The sequence below is a fragment of the Balaenoptera borealis genome, assembly GCF_965194805.1.
Source record: "Balaenoptera borealis genome assembly, chromosome: 1".
NCBI classification, from domain to species: domain Eukaryota; kingdom Metazoa; phylum Chordata; class Mammalia; order Artiodactyla; family Balaenopteridae; genus Balaenoptera; species Balaenoptera borealis.
The window spans coordinates 2,415,368-2,437,567 of record NC_138860.1 but is presented as its reverse complement, the minus strand read 5'-3'; the positions used below and the strand labels follow the sequence as shown (position 1 = coordinate 2,437,567).

The 22,200-nt window shown below is 41.9% G+C and overlaps 1 long non-coding RNA gene across 6 annotated transcripts; it reads left to right on the top strand.

Moving 5' to 3' along the window:
* Positions 1-77: 77 nt before the first annotated feature.
* Positions 78-20,873, top strand: LOC309630541. Of its 6 annotated transcripts, none has more exons than XR_014245740.1 (6): positions 78-184; positions 347-12,846; positions 13,470-13,600; positions 15,892-16,059; positions 17,912-18,390; positions 19,199-20,873. It is a non-coding gene; the product is annotated as an uncharacterized lncRNA (long non-coding RNA). The 6 variants fall into 6 exon arrangements; XR_014245741.1 differs by lacking the exon at positions 78-184 and having other exon boundaries at positions 293-575; positions 12,768-12,846; XR_014245742.1 differs by lacking the exon at positions 78-184 and having other exon boundaries at positions 293-617; positions 12,768-12,846.
* Positions 20,874-22,200: the final 1,327 nt, after the last annotated feature.

Sequence of the window (22,200 nt, the reverse complement as noted above, 5' to 3'; positions counted from 1 at the left end):
CGGGGCCGCCGCGGGAGGCGGGGCCCGATGGAGAGGCCGGAAGGGAGGGGCGGTTCCGGGCGGTTCCGCGCGTTTTCCATGCCCCCTTCCCGGCTTCCGGCCGGTTGTAAATCCCGGAGACTGGCTGGAGCGGGCGGGTTCCGTGGGGAGGGGCAGGCGTGGGGATCCTCTTGGAAAAATTCGCGTAATCGAGAGGGCGGGGCTGGAGGAAAAGAGTCAAGGCGCCGGGAAAGGGGCGGGGACGGGGGTGGGAGTGGGTGGTCGGCAAGCTTGGCGGCGGGGGTAGGGGGGGTGTTGCGGGGAGCGGGTGAGACCCCGTGGGCCTCAAACCCTGATCTGCTTCTAGTCGGCGAATAACTGGAATTAACGGAGCAGGTTTAGTGTGCACGTGAGATACTCAGGACCTTTCCACCCGCCCCACCCGACGGCGGGGACAGTCACACAGTCACGTGCCGGGTGGGTCCCAGGGGGTCGCACTTCGCTGGAGCTGGTCCCGAGCCGCTGGCAGTGAAGTGATGGGGAAAGCGCGGGACCGGAAGGAGGGACGCGGGGCTCCAGGACTTCAGCACTTTCAGGCTAATACTGGATGCACATGAAATCACATGTTGGGCAAATATGTAAGTTTTAAAGCACACTGAGAAAACGGAAGTCTGTGACTCCACATTATCCACGTGGAGCATATATACGGGGGCTTCCCGGGTTCTACCTCTTGCTTCTTCCCTCGACCACCACTGTCCTGAACTTTGTCTCTCCTTGACATTCTTAGTCGTTTTATTATATGTGGAGGCATTCCCAAAGGATATATTGTTTGACTTTTCTCTTTTTGAGCTTTATACAAATGATACACAGTCTTGTGGGATTTGCTTTTATCGTTGAACGTTTGTTTGATTCACCCAAGTTGTTAAGTGTAAGCAATCTGTAGAACATTTGTTTTCACTGCTGTAACATTGCGTTTCTGTGAAGTCGTTTATGTCCAGTTGTTTATCCATTTTTCTGTGGACACTTGTCTCCAGTATTTTGTTATTATTGGAGGCAAACTGACCATGAAGCTAATGAAATTGGAGTTTCAGGGCCCCTCCCATGGGTCTCTCCCATCGACCCGAAAGAGGAGTCTTGGCAGTGTGTTCCCATGGTCATATGTTTTTGTAAAATCTACAGAAGGAAGACATTTAAACCACGATGGAAGAGGACCACTTTCTCTTTACATTCCCGCGCCCCCTTCCTTCAGCCCTTTTCAGCTTGGGTGATGCATGGCTGCAGGCATTTGGGGTTGAGCCAAGGTGGGTTGCATCAGGGATGCGTTTGAGTTCGGTGGAGAGTATGTGTGAGGTTTGCAGTCTTTAATGTCAGGCTCTTGCTTTTCGCCCCAGGGTAGGAAGGTGCATGAACAGTTGGTCATATCAGAATAGGAATGTCCCACAGCATCCAGCACCTGATGGATGTGTGTGTTGGGGCAGAAACCTAGTCTGAAATGTAGGAAGCTGGAAGCTAATCTGAAAAAACTCAGATGTGTAAAATTGTAAGTGGAGGATCCAGTTCTGACCTGGAAGTTCTCTCCTGTCAGGATTGTAGTCATGCTTATATGTTTATAAATGCACTTTACATGTTTTCTTTAATGATGAGAGTCACACAAAGTAAAATTTGTCAGATTCCCTGAGTTTGTAGGTCACAACCCTATAACAGAACTACAGTGAGTCTGTCTGGATGTGAAGACACATGTTTTCTACATCCCAAATATTAATAATAAAAAATGTTCAGTAAACTATGTTAGAAGAAGGGCAATCTTCTCATTTTCTCTATGGAAAATGATATTATGGAAATCATTGTCATATAAAGAGGGGATTAAGCATATGCAGCCAAAAGAATGAAGGAAAAGGGTATAGAGGTGTGTGAGACAGTTAATTTAAAAACTAATATGGTACTTTCCTGGATTTTGTCACATTTGCAATTTGTTGTGATTTATCTCCAATTACATAAGCTCATGCCGGACAAAACCTGAGCCTGCCCCGGTGATACAAGGCTGGCAAGGGCCTTCCTGTGCACACCTCTTGAACTTGTCCCATTTGAACCTAGGAGTAGCAGGACTGGGTCAGAGGGATGGGGTATGCAGCTTTACACGATGATGCCAAAATGTTTTCAAAGTGCTGGTACCAATCTATACTGCCACCAGCACGGATCAGCCCTTTCCTGTTATTCCACATTCTTTCCAATCATTGTTTTGGTCCAACTTCTTAACTTTTGCTAGTCTACTGAGAGTAAGTTGGTACAAGATTATGGTCTTAATTTGCATTCTCTAATTACTGATAATGTCGAACATTTTTTCATGTGCTGATTGTTCATGTTTCTTTTCCTCTTCTAAGCGTTTTTATTTTAAAAAATATTCTGGATACCAATCTTCTGTCAATTGTATGTGTTGCAAATATTTTCTCCCTGTTTATAGCGTGTGTTTTCAAATATTTTTTAAAATTTTGAAAAAAAAAAAATCAAACTTACAGCAAAGTTTCAGGACTAATACAATGAACTCCTGTTTACCGTTCACATAAGATTCACAGTCTGCTATATTTGTGTGTAAGAGAGACAATATATAAATTATTTTTGCTGAACCATTTGAGAGTAAGTTGCAGCGTGCACCTCTGAAAATGATGTTTCCGTATGTTGGCACAGAACAATTTTCAAATGTAGGTAGTTTAGCATTGATATGATACTAATGTCTAATATACAGTCCACATTGAAATTTCATCAGTTGTTCCAATAATGTCATTCAGACCAGGGGTCCCCAACCCCCGGGCCACACAGCAGGAGGTGAGCGGCGGGTGAGCGAGCGAAGCGGCATCTGCAGCTCCGCATGGCTGGCGTTACCGCCTGAACCATATCTCCCCACTCCCCCCCCCCACCAACCCCCGTCCGTGGAAAAATTGTCTTCCACGCAGCCGGTCCCTGGTGCCAAAAAGGTTGGGGACCGCTGATTTAGAGCGATACCCGGCACCACCAGACCAAGGTCCAGTCCAAGATCTTTTCACTTTCTTTGTTTCTATACTATCTTTAGATAAATATTAAGTTTAGCGTAGTTAAATATGTCTGTCCTTTCCTTTGTAGTTAGCAAACTTTGATGTCTTAAAAAAGTCCTGGTCTTGCCAGGGGTTGATGGGAGGGAGGGATGAATGGGCAAAGCGCAGGGAATACTTAGGGCAGAGAAACTATTCTGTGTGACACTGTCATGGGGTACACATGTCATTATACCTTTGTCCAAACCCGTGGAATGTACAACAACTGGAGTGAACCCTAATGTGAACCATGGCCTCTGGGTGACGATGATGCATGTCTGTAGGTTCGTTGAAGCAAACATGCCATCTGGTGGGGGGGGCGTTGATAACGGGGGGCCTGGGCCTGTGTAGGGGCAGCAGGTAAATGGGGCATCTCTGTACCTTCTCAGTTTTGCTGTGAACCTAAAGCTGCTCTAGAAAATAAAGTCTATCAAAGAGAAAAAAAAAAATCCTTGTCTACCCTGCTATCTGAAAGGTATTTCTTAGAATTTTGGGGGAAAGTTTTAAAGTTTTGCCTTCCACATTTAAATCATTAATCCATATGGAATTGGGTTTTGTCTGGTGTGAAATAGGGATCCATTTCCTTTCCTTTCCTGTTTTCCAGATAGCCAGCCAATTGTCCAAACACCATACATTGACTAGAATCCTTTCTCCAGTGACCTGCGGTACTATCTCTGGTCATATATCAAGGCCCCAAAGTGTGAACATCTGTTTCTGGACTCACTATTCTCTTCCTAGTTTTCTGTCCCTGTGCCAGTACCCTTCTGCCTTAATTACCGTAGCTTTGTACATTTTGCCGTCCGGTTGAGCAAGTTTGCTTCAGGATTGTTTTGGCTATTCTTGGCCCTTTTTTCTTGCATATACATTTTAGGATCAACTTGTCAATTTCCACAAAAAAGTCCTGATGTGATTATGATTGGAAATGCATTAACTCTGTCGGTCAATCTGGGGGGAGGATTGAAATTCCTATAGTAATATTTTGCTATATATCTCTAGTTATTTAGGTTTTCTTTAATGATTTCTATAGAGTATCTAATTTTCTCTAGAGATACTTGCTCATCTTTGGTCAGATTTATTCTAGATTCATTACAGTTTATGTTATTATCATAAATGGTTTCTTAAACTTATGTTTTTGGGTTTTTTTAATAAGACTTTTTGGTGACTTTTTATTCATTTGTTTATTTTTTATTTTTTTGGCTGCGTTGGGTCTTTGTTGCTGCGTGCGGGCTTTCGCTAGTTGTGACGAGCGGAGGCTACTCTTAGTTCTCATTGTGGTGGCTTCTCATTGCAGTGCATGGGCTCTAGGCGTGTGGGCTTCAGTAGTTGTGGCACATGGACTCAGTAGTTGTGGCACGCGGGCCCTAGAGCGCAGGCTCAGTAGTTGTGGCGCATGGCTTAGTTGCTCTGTGGCATGTGGGATCTTCCCGGACCAGGGATCAAACCCCTGTCCCCTGCATTGGCAGGCAGATTCTCAACTACTGCGCCACCAGGGAAGTCCTTAAACTTATGTTTTTGAATTATTTGCTGGTTTATAAAAATGAAATTGATTTTCATATATTGATATTTTAGCCACCTTACTAAATGCTCTTCATATTTCCAATAATACATAATTTTTAGTTTTCTATTTAGAGGGTCACATCTTAAGTAATGACAGTTTTGTTTTTCCTTTCCTTTTCTTTCTCTTACCTTATCATGCTGGCTACCATCTCCAGCACAGGGTTGAATACATGTGATGATAGCAGACATTCTTGTCTAGTTCCTGGTTTTAAAATACTTTAATTCACATGTTTCCTCATTAGGAATGATGTGTGTTGCAGGTTTTTCAAATACCCTTTATCGAGTTAAGGAAGTTCTGTTTCATTCTGAATTTGCTAAAAGTTTCACCATGAAAGAGTATTGGATTTTATCAAATGCTTTTTTCTTCTCTTTTTTAATCTGTTGAGATCAGCAAAAGCATTTCCCCCTTATCTAGCAATATGAAGAATTATATTTATAATTTAAAGGTTTTTCAAATGTTAAACACCTTTGCATTCCTGAAATAAGCCTAATTTGGCCATAATATATTTTATATATCTGATATTTTATGTTAACATTTTGTTTAGGATTTTTAAGTTTATGTTTATAAGTAAAATTTATCTGTAATTTTCCTTTCTCACACTATCCATGGTTTTACAGGCATCAAAGAATGAATTGGGGAATACTTCTTTTTTTTCCTCCATTATTCTCTGGAATAAATTATATAATATTGAAATGACCTGTCTGCTGAAAGTTTGGCAGAACTCCCTATAAATTATCTGGGTCTCGAGTTTTTTGTGTGTGGGTAGAAAGATTTTTACCTTTAGATTTATTGTTTTTCACAGTCATAGAACTATTCAGCCTTTCTTAAGGAATTCTTGGGTCAGTGTTGCTAAGTTATATGTTTTAATGTTCTTTTCAACTGTTTCATATTTACTTTCAGAAAGTTCTTCATTTTATCTTTTTAAAGTGTGTTTTATATATAATATTATGTCTCTTTTTCATTAATATTGACTTGATCTTTCTCATTATTTTTCTTAATCCATCTCACCAGAAAGTTTGTCTCAATGTACATTTTCCAAGAATCAACTTTTGACCTTGTTGATCCTCTTTACTGCAAGTTTGTTTTCCGTTTCACTGATTTATGTTTTTTCTCTCTCTACTACTGTCTTCAGATTATTCTATTTTTCAGTTAATGAGTTTAGCATATTCATCTTTAATCTTTCTATTTTTCTAATGTAAGCATCTAAGGCTATAAGTTTTCGTCAAATGACTGCTTTTTCTACAACCTACATGTTTTGATACATAGTATTTTTATTCAGTTCTGGTATTTTAAAATGTCCATTATTATTTCTTCTTTAAACCATGAGTTATTTAAGGACTTTTTAATTCAAAATATATTTATGTTTTGTACATATATATTTGTTGCATTGTGGCCAGAGAATCAAAGATCCTTGAGGCTTGCTGTATGAGCTGGTCCATGGTCAATTTTTAGAAATAGTCTAAACCAAAGAAGAATGTTGATTTCACCAGCAGGTAGATAGGTGCAGGGATATGTATCAAATAAATCAAGCTTGGTAGTTCAGACTTTTTACATCTTTACTAACGTTCATGTTCAGATTTGCCTATCAGTGTGCCTATCTGTCACCCATTAATAGATAACATAGGTCAGTCAATCTCTTATTAAAATGGTGGATCTGTCCATTCTTCCCTGTAGTTCCAGCAATTTTAGTTTTGTGTATTTGGGGGCCATTTTATTTTAGAATCAGCGTGTACAAAGAAATTGAAGCATCAGTGTGTCTTAGAATCTTAGATTTGAATGCATTCACCAGAGTCCAATTATAGTCCCTGCCACTCTCCATACCTAGACAGGAGGAACTGTTTCACCGCACATGACCAATTGACTTATTAAGTACGTTTAAAGGCAGTGAACTTCTTACCTTACAGGGAAGCCCAGTTCTTCATTGGAGAGCTCTGCTTGATTATAATTACCATTTCATTAGCCAGCATTGTGCAAAGCATTTTACAAACATTATCATGTTTAATTCTCAGTACAATCTTATAAAGTAGGTATTTTATCCGAATTGCACTAATGAAGAAACAGGTAATTAAGCAAGTTGCCCAAGGTTACACAGGTAGTAGTGGAAGAGCAGGAACTGAAGCTCAGGTCTGTCTCCTAAATCCATTAGACTCCATTCACAAGTTCTTCTTTACGTTGGGCCTAAAACCATGTCCCCTTAACTTTCAATCAAGGGACCTGGTTCTAACCATCCTTTCTAGCATTCCCAGCACTTTCTAATCCTTTGGAAACCTCAGAAATAGTTCAAGCTAATACGTGTTGCATAACCCTGCCCTGCCTGACTCTCTTCAGTTTTCTCATAGAAGATTTGGACCCTTGCTGTATACATGCCTATTCTTACTCTGACTTTCAGAAAACTAGTCAGTCTTTTTCTTCTGTTTTTTCTTTTTCAAAAACTAGGCAATTTTTACATGTGGGATGCTTCATTCTTAATGTATAGCCTAGTGAGTTAAACTCATTTCTGCACGTGAGTTAGGCATGCTACATGAAGCCTACTATTAAACATCAAGCCCTTCATCTTTTGGAGTTAATAAGTCAACCTCAGAACCACTCAGGCCTCACATGTGGCTCTACCCCACGGTATGCTCTTTAGTAAAGAGCTCAGAGTCAGATTTCCTCTTAGGTCTCACCAGAGCACAGTCTAATTAACCTAAGCTGCGACTCCTGCTTTCTGCACAAGAAGTCTTCACCGACATGGTTTTCAGATGGTCTTTTAATTGTGGGACCACGGAAAGCCTTACCTGTGGTAGTTTACATGGGAATCACAGATGGCATGATGACTGCATTGTTGTTGTGCATTGTGCTTTATGGCAGGGAGGGACAGGAAACTATCCAGGGTGACTCAGTTAGACAAGAGTTGTGGAATGCGTACATCCTGCATAGCCATGCTAAGAGTTTGCCTTAGGCTGTGTCTTAGAACCGGAAATGCTGCAAGAATGTGAGCTGACCTGTATGTTATCCTCATGCGCTGTCCAGACATGTACAGAAATAATCATGCCTATCGTTCTTTGATTCCGGGGACCTTCAGTCTCACACCTATTTGTTTATAGCTGCTCCTTTTTTTTTTTTTTAATTGGGGTATAGTTGATTTACAATGTGTTAGTTTCAGGTGTCCAGCAAAGTGATTCAGTTATAAATATATATATTACTCCTTATTCTTTTAGTATGGGAGGCTTGGAAACCCGTATAACTTACATCGAGGGGAAGACAGGAAAGCACAGGTTGATAGAATTTGGCTGCCATGGATATTTTTTTCACTTGTGTCATCACAATGAATCAGACCACAACTTGGACTCAACTACTTTCTGCCTTCGGTGACTTTTCCTGATAAACACTATGGCAAAATCTTTATCTAAAAATTGATTTACTCATTCAAGGGATTCCTGGCATCTACCACATGGCAAGTGTAGGAATACGATGATGAACAAGAAAGACATAGTCTCTGTCTTACAGTAGAGGTGGGGCGATAATTACACAGTAAGTGCTGTGACAGGGGACATACAGAATGTCAGAGGAGTGTGTAGGATGGGAACACAAACCAGACATGGGGAAAAAGAGAAGGCCTTCCAGAGGAAATGACATCTAAGCTGAGATCTGAAAGGCCAAAGATAAATTGGGACAATTGAAACAGGAAAAAGAGGAGGAGGGAAAGGCCCAAAGTGAGAGTATGGCACATCCAAGGAACTGAAAGAAGTTAGGTATCATCTGCTTAGGCCAAGTTATGCTGCAGTAACAAGTGACCCCAAGTTTCAGTGGCACACAACAACAACAATGGTTTATTTCTCACTCATGCTGCAATGTGGAGAAAAGATTGTTGAGGGTAAAACTGAGGGAGGAAGCTGAGGTAGTAATTCAGGCTAGAGCAGACGGTGGCCCGAACTCAGGTAGAGGCCATCGGGATACAGAGGAGTGGACGGAATCAAGAGATGCATAAGAAGTAGAGTTACTAGCTCTCCCTGGTTGACTGGATGTGGAGGGTGAAAAAGGAACCATGGTTGACACTTGAGTTGCTTTATTCTAACCACAGAGCAGAGCAGGAAGATTAAAGCTTTTATAGAGATGAATTTAATACAATAGCATGATAAATATTTTATTGTTAATAATTTTAGAAACGTCTTCCTACTAATCTTGAACACATCATAGAGTTAATGATCTTGGTAATCATATTATTCCTTCTGCCCAAACTCCTGGCACAGATGTATTCACAGAACTACATAATTCTTGGCGGTGAGGCTTCTGGGATGCCAAATTAGGAGGTGTCTAGTTGAAACTAGGTGTGTGTTACAAATCTAAAACTTCATCCTAAAACTTGAACTTATGGGACTTCCCTGCTGGTCCATTGGTTAAGACTTTGCCTTCCAATGCAGGGGGTGCAGGTTCGATCCCTGGCCAGGGAGCTAAGATCCCACATGCCCAGCAGCCAAAAAAAACAAAACATAAAACAGAAGCAGTATTGTAACAAATTCAATAAAGACTTTAAAAATGGTCCACATCAAAAAAAAAAAAAAAATCTTAAAAAAAAAAAACTTGAACTTACAAAGTCATTGGATGGTTAGAAAAAATAGACTGGTACTGAGCGATTGTCAGGGAGGAAGAAATTTCCCTCTACCCTTCTAGGTTCTTCTGGCTGGTCTAAGAATTAAATTGACATGAAACATTAACAGGAGAAGATCACGCAAAATTTCATAACATGTCTTCATGGGAGAGACCCACAAAAACTGAGTAACTCCCCCAAACGGCCCAAACCCTCACCTTAAATACCGTCTTCAACAAAAGACAAAAGAGGAAGTTGGGGGTAGTTGTTTGGGACCTCAAAGGGGTGGAAGGCAATTTACATGGAGATGGAAAAGCAAATGCTTGGTGAGCAAGTGTTTGCTGAGCCCGGCAGACACAATGGGACAGAGTGGACTCTGGCCTCCAGCCCCTGCCGACTTCCCCACCACACCCGGCCCGTGTTCTTTGCAGAGATCTCTGGCGATAGCTCTAATTTGGGAACAGGCCCTCTATCGAAATTCTTTTAGGCAGCTGGGGGAAGCTCAGAGTTTCTCCCTGCATCTTTTGGCCTTGATTGTTTTCAGCTCAAAATAATCCATATCCCAAAGAGACATTTTGGGGTGGAAATTTTGCTCCCCTACACTATAAAGTCTGCATATGTAGACCTTAGCGAAGGGAGGTACATACAGTTTTCATTAGATTAAACACTGCAAAGCTGGTATACTCTGAAGACGTCATACAAGAGCCATGCCCGTTGGAACACTTAGAAACCGCTGCCGGTGTGGGTCCATTTTCCAGAGGGAAAGATGCTGCGTGGACTGTCCCTTTCAAGATTAGGCCTGTTTCTGGGACATTATATTCTCAAGATATCTTTTTTTTTGCTTTTTTAAATATTTATTTATTTTTTGCCTGTGTTGAGTCTTCATTGCTGTGCACGGGCTTTCTCTAGTTGCAGCGAGCAGGAGCTACTCTTCGTCACAGTGCGCGGGCTTCTCATTGTGGCTTCTCTTGTTGCGGAGCATGGGCTCTAGGCGCGCGAGCTTCAGTAGTTGCAGCATGCAGGCTCAGTAGTTGTGGCACACGGGCTCCAGGGCGCACGGACTTCAGTACTTGCGGCATGTGGGCTCAGTAGTTGTGGCGCACAGGCTTAGTGGCTCTGCGACATGTCGGATCTTCCCGGACCAGAGATCGAACCCGCGTCCCCTGCATTGGCAGGCAGGTTCTTAACCACTGGACCACCAGCTAAGTCCCCTCAAGAGATCTTAAGTTTTTCCAAGGCAACTCTAAATTTCTCAGCAGTGGACAAATTGCAAGCAGCAATTCAGGTATTCTTTTATCTGGCAATAATCTTCCTTCCTCCCAGCTTTCCCTGCCGTACTTTTCCTGCCGTGATCATTTTTCAACCACACTGGGACCACTAGTCTATTAATTTCTCTATTTTCTCCCAACATGTGTGCCATCTTCTGTCTTCCTTTCCCATCGTATCCAACTTCGATTTTGTACTGTGGGGTTAACTTCAGCACACCTGCCACAAACCTTGGTGGTTTCGTTCAGTTGCTTCATTTGAAACGTTCACTTTCAGTGACAGTTTACCTAGTGCAGCAGAACAAATCAGTACTTCATATAGGAGAAGAAAATAACATTAAACTGAGATTTTTAAGACATGGGGAAGAGTTGGTTACTTGACTTTAAGTCAAGCTATCAAAAACTATTAGTTTTGAGATGTCCCTCTTTGTGTAAGTCTATGATAAAATGTGAATTCAGAATTAGTCAAGATTTCACAACAGTAACCTCCGTCTATACTGAGGGATGCTTAAGCTCTTGTATGTATCAAGGACTGAAAAATATTCTTACATAGCAATTCCCACTCTAGGTTTTTTCCTTATAAACTCATTACTGATACACATAAGGTATATTTTGGGCGTATTTTTTTATTACATCATTTGATGATAATGTTGTTGTGGGAACAGCCTAAATATTCACCAAAAGGGAATTAAATTAATATTGTATATCTGTACAGTGGAATAAAAGGCAGCCATTAAAAGTTATGTTGAATATTTAATGACATGAGGGGATGTTAGTGATTTCTTAAAAAAAAAAAAGGTTAAAAACTGTATTTAGTGTGATCCAATTATTTTGAAAAATATTAATAAATACCCAGGAAAAAAAGAGGGAGGAGTCGTGGCAAATATTAATAGTAGACATTTAGATCAGTGGAATAAAATTGAAAGTCCAGAAATAAATCCTTACATTTATGGTCAACTGTTTTTCAATAAGGGTGCCAAGAAAATTCAATAGGGGAAAGAATAGTCTTTTCAGCAAATGGTTGTGGGACCAGATATCCACATGCAAAAAATGAAAGTGGGTCCCTGCCTCACACCATACACAAAAATTCACTCAAAATGGATAGACTCAAATGTAAGAGCTAAGATTTTAAAACTCCTAGAAGAAAACATAGGAGTCATCTTCATGACCTTGGGTTAGGCAAAACCTTCTTAGATATGACACCAAAATCACAAGGGACAAAAGAAAAAAAATAGATCAGTTTAAAACTTTAGTGCTAGAAATGATTTCAAGAAAATGAAAAGACAGCTCACAGATTGGGAGAAATGATGTGTAATTCATATATCTGATAAGAGCCTTATATCTAGAGTATATAAAGAAGTCTGACAACCCAACAATAAAAAGAAAAGTAACCCAATTTTTAAAAGGGCAAGCAGTTTGAATAGACATTTCTCCATAGAAGATATACAAATAGCCAATAAACATAAGAAAAAAATGCTCAATACCATTATTTATTAGGGAAATACAAATCAAAACCACAAGGAGGTACCACTTCACACCAACTAGGATTGCTACTTAAAAGAGAAAAAAGACAGACAATAAAAAGTGTTATATGGAGAAACTGGAACCTTCTTACATTGCTGATGGGAGTGTAAAGTGGTACACAGCCATTCTGGAAAACAGTCTGGCAGTTGCTCTAAATGTTAAGCATAGAGTCACCATGTAACCCAGAAATTCTACTCCTACACTCCAAGAGACTCAAAAACAGGTGTTCAAACAAAAACTTGTATGGAAATATTCATAGCAGCATTATTCCCGACAATCAGAACGTGGAAACAATCCAATGTGCGTCATAAATGGATTTTTAAAAAGTAGCATATCCATACATTGGAATATTTATTATTCAGCAATAAAAAATTAAGTACTGATACATGCTACAATTTGGATGAATCTTGGAAACATTAAGCTAAGTGAAAGAGGTCAGTCACAAAAGACCACATATTGTGATTCCACTTATATGAAAGGTCCAGAATAAGCAAGTTTACAGAGACAGGAAGCAGATCAGTGGTTGTCTAGGGCTGAGTAGGGGGGTGGGCTGTGTGGTAGGGAAAAATGGGAAGTGATGGCTAATGGGTTTCTTTTGGGGGTAATGGAATGTTCTAAAATTATATTGTGGTGATGGTTGTACAACCCAGTACATATATTTTAAAATATTTAATTATACACTTAAAATGGGTGAATTGTACGGTATGTGAATCTCAAGAAAGCTTTCTAAAGTGTTAATAGTAGCTCTTCCTGGAGGGTGAGCTTATGTTGGTTTTTATCTTTTTGTTCATCTGTATCCCCTGCAGTGAACAAGCATTTCTAGTCGTAAGAAAAAAGAAAGTTGAAAAAAGAAAGTTATTCGTTTAAATGGTTTGTCTCAGCGAGGTAACTTCTTAGAATTAAGTATAGAAGTTCTTGGGTTTAAGACCATTCTTAAGTTAAATAACTGTCTGCAGAAGAAAACTGCTCCATTCTCCCAAGCCATTCCTACATCTTCTAATTGTCCTCTATTGTAAAATAGAGGAACTTTTTTTGTTTTTCCATCAAATAATGAAATCTGGTGGGTGTTTCTACTTTTCTCATCTTGTGTGGTGATTCATTCCAGGCTGAATGCCTTTCCATTTTTGACTTTTCATTGTTTGCTACATCCCAAGAACCTCTGCCCTTTAAAAATCTTAATTTGCGATGGTAATACATTCAGTGTGGTTTCACAAATTGGGTTTAATACTTTAATCCACTTTAGCACATCCTTCCCTTACCCCATGACCAGTTAGCATTTGGTGGTAATCCCTTCACAGTGATAAATACAAGCAACAGTGTTTTGCAAAAAATAAAAATAAAAATCTTAAATTTCAATTTGACAGTATAATAATATACTGGGAATTAAAATGACTGTGTTAAAATAGATTATAAATAGTCTGAAAGATTATATAAAAGTATTTTAAAGAATTGGAGATTTTCTCTTTATTACAGCATATGTTAATATGTTGATTAATTCTTTTTTGCAGGTGGGTGGATCAATCAGTATCAGATGATATCTGGGCTTAAGGAAAATAACTTTCAAGTCATACTTGCTTAAAAGAGATCTACTTAGTCAAAAGGCTACATTGCTTAAACAGTGAGAAAAATCCATGAATAGGTAATAATATCAAATTTTCTTCTTAGACATAGGCCATGAAATTAGAAATAACTACATTAAAAAGTGGGGGGGGACCAGACCACAAAATCTGCTATAATTCATAGAAAAACACTTCCGAAAGTTAAAAGCAATATAAAATAGAAATTATTATTATTATTATTATGTGAAGCAAGAAGATATATGTTCTTAAAGAGCATGAACATAAGCCTTTGCAAGAAATTTCAAGTTTAAGGTTTTTGCTTATGTTTGAATTTTTATCCTTGAAGTCAGTGTTCTGAAAAACAGCCGGAGTTCTGCAGACACGCCTGGAAAATGGGAATGTGGGTAGCAGCCTTCAGTTTTCTACCAAGGGGTGATTTCATTTAAATACTGGGTCTGGAGCTTAAAAAAAAATGGAAAACAGCTTGGAAACCAACGCTGGTTTTCAGTGACCACTTACGTAAACGTTTACATCTTTGCAGTTGTGACCTGCCCCTGAATTCTAAGGTGGAAAAGGGAAAGCCCTTATATGGCGATGCAGGCAGACCCACAGCTGGGCTAGAACCCGCTGTCAGAAGTGTTTGCTACATAACAGCCCAGATTTGTGTCAAGAGCCGAGGATGCAGTTGTGTGTGTACCCCTTGGAGACTTTGCTTAAGCAAAAGACCAGCGGGTGGGGCGTCGGAGAAATGCTGTCCAATACAAGATACACGTTTCCACTCAGGATTATTATGTAATACTTATTTTGGAGGAAAAAGAATCACACTGAGGCTTTATCAGAGCCCTTTGCTAAGATTGCCTGCCTGTCTCCTGTCTGCCTCACCTGCTGTAATTCCTTGAGGGTAGAGACCCTGAATTGTCCCCTTTTTGTCACCAACACCTTTGTAGGCCTTGGCACATCAAAAATACTTGAATGATTTACAAGGATGTAATAATCTACCAAGTTACCAACTAAACGATAAGAATTTATTTTCCAGTTTAAGGTAATTGGTGGCTCTCAGAGTAGAGAGAGCTGCTAACAGGAGCTGTTTGCAGATTCTCATTGGGTAAAATAACAACCAAAGGGAGTTCCTGGCCCCTAATATTCTCCACCTTAAACATTCTTGTTCCTACACCTAGAGTATCTCCTTTTTATTTATTTATTTATTTTTGGCTGCGTTGGGTCTTCGTTGCTGCGTACGGGCTTTCTCTAGTTGCGGCGAGCGGGGGCTACTCTTCGTTGCCTCATTGGGGCTTCTCACTGTGGTGGCTTCTCTTGTTGCGGAGCACGGGCTCTAGGCTTGTGGGCTTCCATAGTTGTGGCACGAGGGCTCAGTAGTTGTGGCTCGCGGGCTCTAGAGCGCAGGCTCAGTAGTTGTGGCACACGGGCTTAGTTGCTCCACGGCATGTGGGATCTTCCCGGAGCAGAGATTGAACCCGTGTCCCCTGCATTGGCAGGCGGATTCTTATCCACTGCACCACTAGGGGAGTCCCAGTATCTCCTTTTTATAAGAGTGGGTCGTACAAAAGCTTGCACCACGAGCTTGGTTAGCTTGTTTCTCTGAAAGGTAATAGATTTAGATAAGTGTGCCACTTGGATTATTCCTAAAAAGCATTACAAATATTTCTGGATTAGGATTCAACTTTGAGAAACGTGAAGATGCTACATTTCCTAAGTCAAATAAAATTTCACTATGAATATGGCTGCTGCAACTTTACCTCACTTGCTTTCTATAAGTAGCCAAGTATCAAATTTGTATGTCTATAATTATAATTTTCACCTTGTGAGTAAAAAAATCAGTATTTAGTTTACCTTTCAATTACTTTAAAAAAAACCATATGCTATAATCTGAATGTTTGTGTCCTCCCAAAATTCATCTGTTGAAATCTTAACTCCCAACATGATAGTCTTAGGAGGTGAGACTTTGGGGAGATGCTTAGGTCATAAGGGTGGAGCCCTCGTGAATGGGATTAGTGTTCTCATAAAAGGAACCCCACAGAGCTTCCTCTCCCCTTCCATCGTGTGAGGACACGGTGAGAAGGCACCGTCTATGAATGAGGAACTGGACCCTCGCCAGACACCGAATTGCTGGCACGGTGTTGATCTTGGACTTCCCAGCCTCCAGAATTATGAGAAATAAATTTCTTTTGTTTACAGAACAACCGTCTATGGTATTTTGTTAGAGCATCTGGAACAGATTAAGACACCGTAGTAGCTTAAATATGTTACACAGTAGGATGTGGAATTGATTTCCTTTCACAATGTAAAAAATTGGAAAATGAATGTAATAAATCATTTTACTTAGCCTTTCTTATGTTTATCTTTTATGTAGATAGATTTCATAATGACAAAAAAAAAAAAGAAGAAGAAAAGAAAGAATCATGAGTCACCCGCGGAGGATGCCAGGGAACTGTGAAATCATAAGAAATATGTCTTTGGTGTCTACACTGGCTTCCTGGCACAGAGCTCCTCAAACACTTGGAATTTCTTGAGTGATCGGGTAAAATGAGGCCTCTTGGCTTATTTATAACTAGCCTCTTTCAACCACACCTGAGTTTATGTTAATGAGGTGACTTAGAAAAGACCCTAAGGATGGGACTGAGGGGAGGCTGGGGTGATTAGAGGGTCAGACCTTTCAGCCCCACCCACTGACATCGGGGGAGGGGCGAGTGGCTGGAGATGGGCTTAATCACCAATGGCCAATGATTTAATCGGTCGCGCCTAAGAAGTGAAGCCTCCGTAAAAACCCTAAACAACAGGTTTTGGAGAGCATCTGGGTTGGTGAACACGTCAAAGTGCTGGGAGTGGTGGGCGTGGATGCTCCAGCCCTCCCCCCACGCCTGTGCATCTTGTCCCTTTGGCTGTTCCTGAGTTGTATCCTTTATAATAAATGGGTGATGGTAAGTGCTTTCCTAACTTCTGTGAGCAAATGATCAAGCTGAGGAGAGGGTTGTGGGGATCTCCGATTTATAGCTGGTTGGTCAGAAGTACAGGTACCCGGGATTTGCAACTAGCATCTCAAGTTGGGGAGGGTCTTGTGGGACTGTGCCCCTAACCCATCTGCACTAACTTTGGGTAGTTAGTGTCAGAATTGCTTAATGGGACAGAAAATCCCACACATCTGGCCTCAGAAGTTTTGTGAGTAGAAGAAATAGTCATATTTTTCTTTTAGGAACCAACCTATCATTCTAACAACTTATAAATAAAAAGAAAGAATCAAACGCTTGTCTGGCCTTCCTGTACAAACTGTACCTGAGGGTAACCATTAGTTGATGAAATGGTTTCCCTTTGTAGAGAGATGCCAGCTAAGAAGCAAAGCAGGCCTCATAGATCCAGAATATCACAGGGCTGCAGCCTCCAGTGAAACAGCGGGTGTAAGCAAAGATCACCAACGGCTGCTAAAAGCATTAGGTGAAAAATGGACAGAACTTTATAGTGTTATGAGTCAGCCTGGCAGGGCCTGAGGCCTCTGAACAATCCCAGCCTCACGGAAACAGACAGATATTCCGTGCTTCCCGATGGAAGTACGCAAAACCACTTACACAGTATTCACGCCAAAAAAATTGAACCTAAATCTGATTGAGCCTCTAGATGTATGAATTTACAGAAAATATAAGAGACAGAGGAGGCTTTTAAACAACATCAGTGGCATGCAATTAGCAAGATCCAGACTGTGGAAAAACTTACAGGAAAAAATGACAAATACATTTCAAGGAAAAGAAAGAAAGTGAGCCTGACTGAAACAGAGGAGGAACCCACGGCTTAGAAGAGACATACAAACTGAATGTAACGCGTGACCCTTATTTGGCTCTTAACTTAAACAAACTGGTCGTTAAAAAAAAAAAAAATTCAAGAGCTGCCAGGAAGGCTTTCTCTACTAAAGGCAAAGACAGGATCACAAACCCCACCCACTGTCTTTGACATTTTTTGGCGTAAATCCTGTAATTAAAGAGGTGTACCTTTTAGTTCAACTGTCTTGTCCAGAGCTCACACCCTTTACAAGTCAGCACATTAAACCTCATCAGTCACAGATTCTCAGGCTTTGCTGAGTTCATGAGCTTGTTTCCCAAGGGCGGGCGTCAGCGAAACACCTACAGCTTGAAGGTGATGATTTTTCTAAAAGTCCCTGGAAATGGGGTGATCGTACAAAAAAAAAGGGAAAACTCAGAAATCAAATATCACCGACTTCATGAGTGTACTGAGCTCCCTGGTCCTTACACATTTGATTCTTCAGAGTCGATTGCAAGTGATACGCTGGTCAAGGGGGATGGAGCAGGCCTGGCAAAGATGGTGATCTTCTGATTTCTTGTTTGTTTTGTCTTTGGAATTTTTTTTTCTGTATGTCTTAATAGGAATGAACGAGAGTTTAGAAGACCAAATATTTCAAACCAACCAGTGAAGCCCTTTGGTGCAGTTTTGACCCCAAAGCAGCCAGACTGTCTCCTGGTCTCCCAGGGCCATACGCCACGGGGTCACTTTTCAAATTAAGGTGAAGTCCAAGTGGAGGTGGAAAGGCAAGGTGTGAGGTCCTTCGACGGCATCCCTGGTAGGTAACCATCCACTCTCTATAAACACCTCCAATGGCAGGAGATCTCTGCCACATTTTATGAAGCTTCACTGTCGTCTCACCAGGAACCAGTCTGCCCCATTTCCCAGGACAGCACTTCGAGTCTTAGAGAAGTGTTCTCCTCCCCACCCCAAGTCCGTGATTCCTACCTGGAGTCTAGGGAATGTGAGGGGACAGCCATCCTGTTGGACAATATCAGCTTCTTGGAGCAGCCAAGGCTAGCAGTTGGGGGCTTTTCCTGAGATGCCGTGATGCTCTGTTGAGGTGAAAAATTTATTTCAGTGGTTAGAAAGCAAGAACATATGCTAAAATCTTTAAAAACGGTTTTATTTTATTTTATTTTTTAAAGAGTTTTTGGTTTTGACGTCGTGGACCATTTTTAAAGTCTTTATTGAATTTGTTACAATATTGCTTCTGTTTTATGTTTTGGTTGTTTGGCCACAAGGCATGCGGGAGCTTAGCTCCCCCAGTGCAGGGGGTGTGGGATCGAACCCACAGCCCCTGCGTTGGAAGGCGAAGTCTTAACCACTGGACCACCAGGGAAGTCCCTAAAAATGGTTTTAAAACCACTCTTTTACGTTTTCTCTTCCCCAGGGTAAACATTGCTTGCTCTTTGAAATATTGGTAATGCAGGTTTACATATTTTTTAAAATATAATAAATAATGAAGTATAAATTATATAATAAATTACATGTATATTATATTAAAATATATATGTATATTATTAGAAAAGAGTAGCCTAACCCACACTCACTTTTTTTTTTTTTTTTAATTTTATTTATTTATTTATTTATGGCTGTGTTGGGTCTTCGTTTCTGTGCGAGGGCTTTCTCTAGGTGCGGCAAGCGGGGGCCACTCTTCATCGCGGTGCGCGGGCCTCTCACTATCGCGGCCTCTCTTGTTGCGGAGCACAGGCTCCAGATGCACAGGCTCAGTAGTTGTGGCTCACGGGCCCAGCTGCTCCGCGGCATATGGGATCTTCCCAGACCAGGGCTCGAACCCGTGTCCCCTGCATTGGCAGGCAGACTCTCAACCACTGCGCCACCAGGGAAGCCCCCACACTCACTTTTAGGACAAGACTTAGCAACTGTACACATCACTTGTACTCACATCTCATTGGCTGGAGCGTTGCCACGTGGCTGCACCTGCTGTCAGGGAACTGGGAGAGGTAGTGTGTGTCTGGGGACCCAGGTGCCGGGGTAAAACTTTCCCTACTCTGGAAGGAGGGAAGAAGGCAGCGTGGGGGGCTCTTGGCATCTCTGCCACGATAACTCTAAATAGAAGCTATGGGGCTTCCCTGGTTGCGCAGTGGTTGACAATCTGCCTGCCAATGCAGGGGACACGGGTTTGAGCCCTGGTCTGGGAAGATCCCACATGCCGCGGAGCAGCTGGGCCCGTGAGCCACAACTACTGAGCCTGCGCGTCTGGAGCCTGTGCTCCGCAACAAGAGAGCCCGCGACAGTAAGAGGCCCGCACACCGCGACGAAGAGTGGCTCCCGCTCGCCGCAACTGGAGAAAGCCTTCGCACAGAGACAAAGACCCAACACAGCCATAAATAAATAAATAAATAAATAAATATTAAATAGAAGCTATGCGACCACATAGCATAATGACAGCGTGTCCTGGTTTTGTCACCAGGCGCAGCGGTGAGGCTGCATAAGGATCACGGGAGTGGAGACACACAGAACGGAGCCAGTATTCAGTTCAGGAATCACAGGATTTAGTGCACATGATGAGCACACAGCACAGCTTAGTAAGAGGAGGGAAAACAGAGAAGGGGTACCGACCTCGCCAAGGAGAAGTCCGGAAGGAGGCGGCTCAGCACCAGCAGGGTCCCTGGTTGGTGATGGTTTCAGGACACCTGTGAGCGGGACTCGCCCTCGGCTGGGACAGGGCCTCGGGCAGCGCCTGGATGTTCAGCAGTGTCAGGTCGGGTCCTCCAGCCGAGAGCCTTTGGTGTCTGACTCTGGGGGGTCTGCCTAGAGGTGGGCAGGTGCCGCCCCAGGGCCTCTCGTCTCCAGCAGTTACTCTGTGCCAGCAAAGGTTTCCATGACGTTACAAGGCAAGTCCTTAAATTCATTCTGTAAGTCTGTTCCTGTGTTGTAAATAAGTTCATTTGTAGCATTTTTCTTTTTAGATTCCGCATATCGATATCATATATTTGTCTTACACAACACTGTTAATCACCTATGCTTCAATATACAATAAAAATAAAAATTAAACAAACAAACAAAAAAAGTCCTCATCTAGAGGAACGCTCTTAACTCACCATACGGATGCACTCAGTCCTGCACCCGACGCTTTAGGACAACTAGCCTGGCAGTTGACACTGGCCGTTGTGACTCCACTTTGCTGAACAAAGCTTGAATCCGAGGAGTTTCACACCAGATGAGCGGGAATCACAAACTGCAGCGTAATCATCCTAAACTGAGAGTTGCGCTGAAATATTCAAATACAAGGAACGTATGTGAAAGACATTTGTTCTTGGCTGACTAACACCTGTTCAGTCCACCTCCAGTCACAATTCTGGGTTTTGTTTGGGAGTCTAGTCTTCCTCTTGGCCCGTCTGGTTGAGGGGGAGTCTGGGGGTGACTTGTGACCTAGCCAAACCTCTCAGAACCCCACAGTCCCTAGACAAGCGTGACTGGGTCGGGATTGGCACGTGGCTCATTCCAGCTACTAGAAAAGCAGGTTCCTTTCATTCTGCCGCCATATCGCCATGTTGAGCATGACAATAAAAGAACTTTTTTTTTAGCCCAGGATCCAGCCACGTTTCGCGTCTGCTCTCCGCTGGGGCTTCTTAGCGACGAGATCCGGGAAATCCTCTTCTCCATCCCTGTTTTGGTTTCCTCCTTACACCAGTTTGTAGTGGGTTTTCTGTAACTTGCAATAGAAAAAAATCCTAACTGATACATTTGAGATTATTCCTAACTCTCCTAAATGGACAATTACACAATAAACAATTAAAATAATTAATTAAGATAATTAAAAACCAAGTAAAATATCTGATTAGTTCATCTATTTGCATGAACGAGCTATTATATAGCAGAGATATACAAAGCGTCATTGTTCTACACTGTCCTGCCAGAATCTGAAGCCCTAGTCTGATCACAGGCTGCAAGAATTCTTTGTCACACATGCTCAGTAACGAATATTACTGTAGATTTAAGAGCTTAAAAATTCCATCATTATCAAGAATTCAGCCTTAAGTCTTTCTGGAACGAGGTGGGAATATAAATAAGTTTAAAAGGCATCAAGCCATTTCTTCCTCTTTCTAACAGCTTCTTTTCTAGGAAGTCAAACTCTCCTTTTACACAGACCTCTTGTTCTCACCCTGTGGTTCTTAAAAGACACCAACAATACTTCTTCTTACCACTTACAGTGAATAAATAATTCAGGGTAAGATAATACCCAATGGAACTTAGAACTGATAGACTTCTTCCAAGTCCTTTAAGATGTATCTTCAAAAGAAAACACTGAAGGACACTTTTATGGATTCCTCTATTCTTCCTAATAAGGTAAAAATAATAACAACACTCATACTTCACATTGTCTGTTTGGCAAAGGCCCGTTTGATCGACAGGGTGGTGCTGGTAGCAGGTACGCGAACCCCGCAGGCCTCCTGCCTTGTGCCAGATCAAGGGACGCGGGCAGAGGGGAACAGAAAGGTGTTCTATCACATCTTCTCCTCTAACGAACGACCGCATCAGAGTTACCTTAGAAACAAAGGGCTTATCTCATCTTAAAGATGGGCAGGGACTTCCCTGGTGGCACAGCGGTTAAGAATCCACCTGCCAGTGCAGGGGACACAGGTTCGATCCCTGGTCCAGGAAGATCCCACATGCCACGGAGCAACTAAGCCTGGGCGCCACAACTACTGAGCCTGTGCTCTACAGCCCGCGAGCCACAACTACTGAGCCCACGCACCACAACTACTGAATCCCTCGTGCCTAGAGCCCGTGTTCCCCAACAAGAGAAGCCACTGCAAAGAGAAGCCCTTGTACTGCAACGAAGAGTGGCCTCCGCTCACCGCAACTAGAGAAAGCCCGCGCGCAGCAACTAAGACCCGACGCA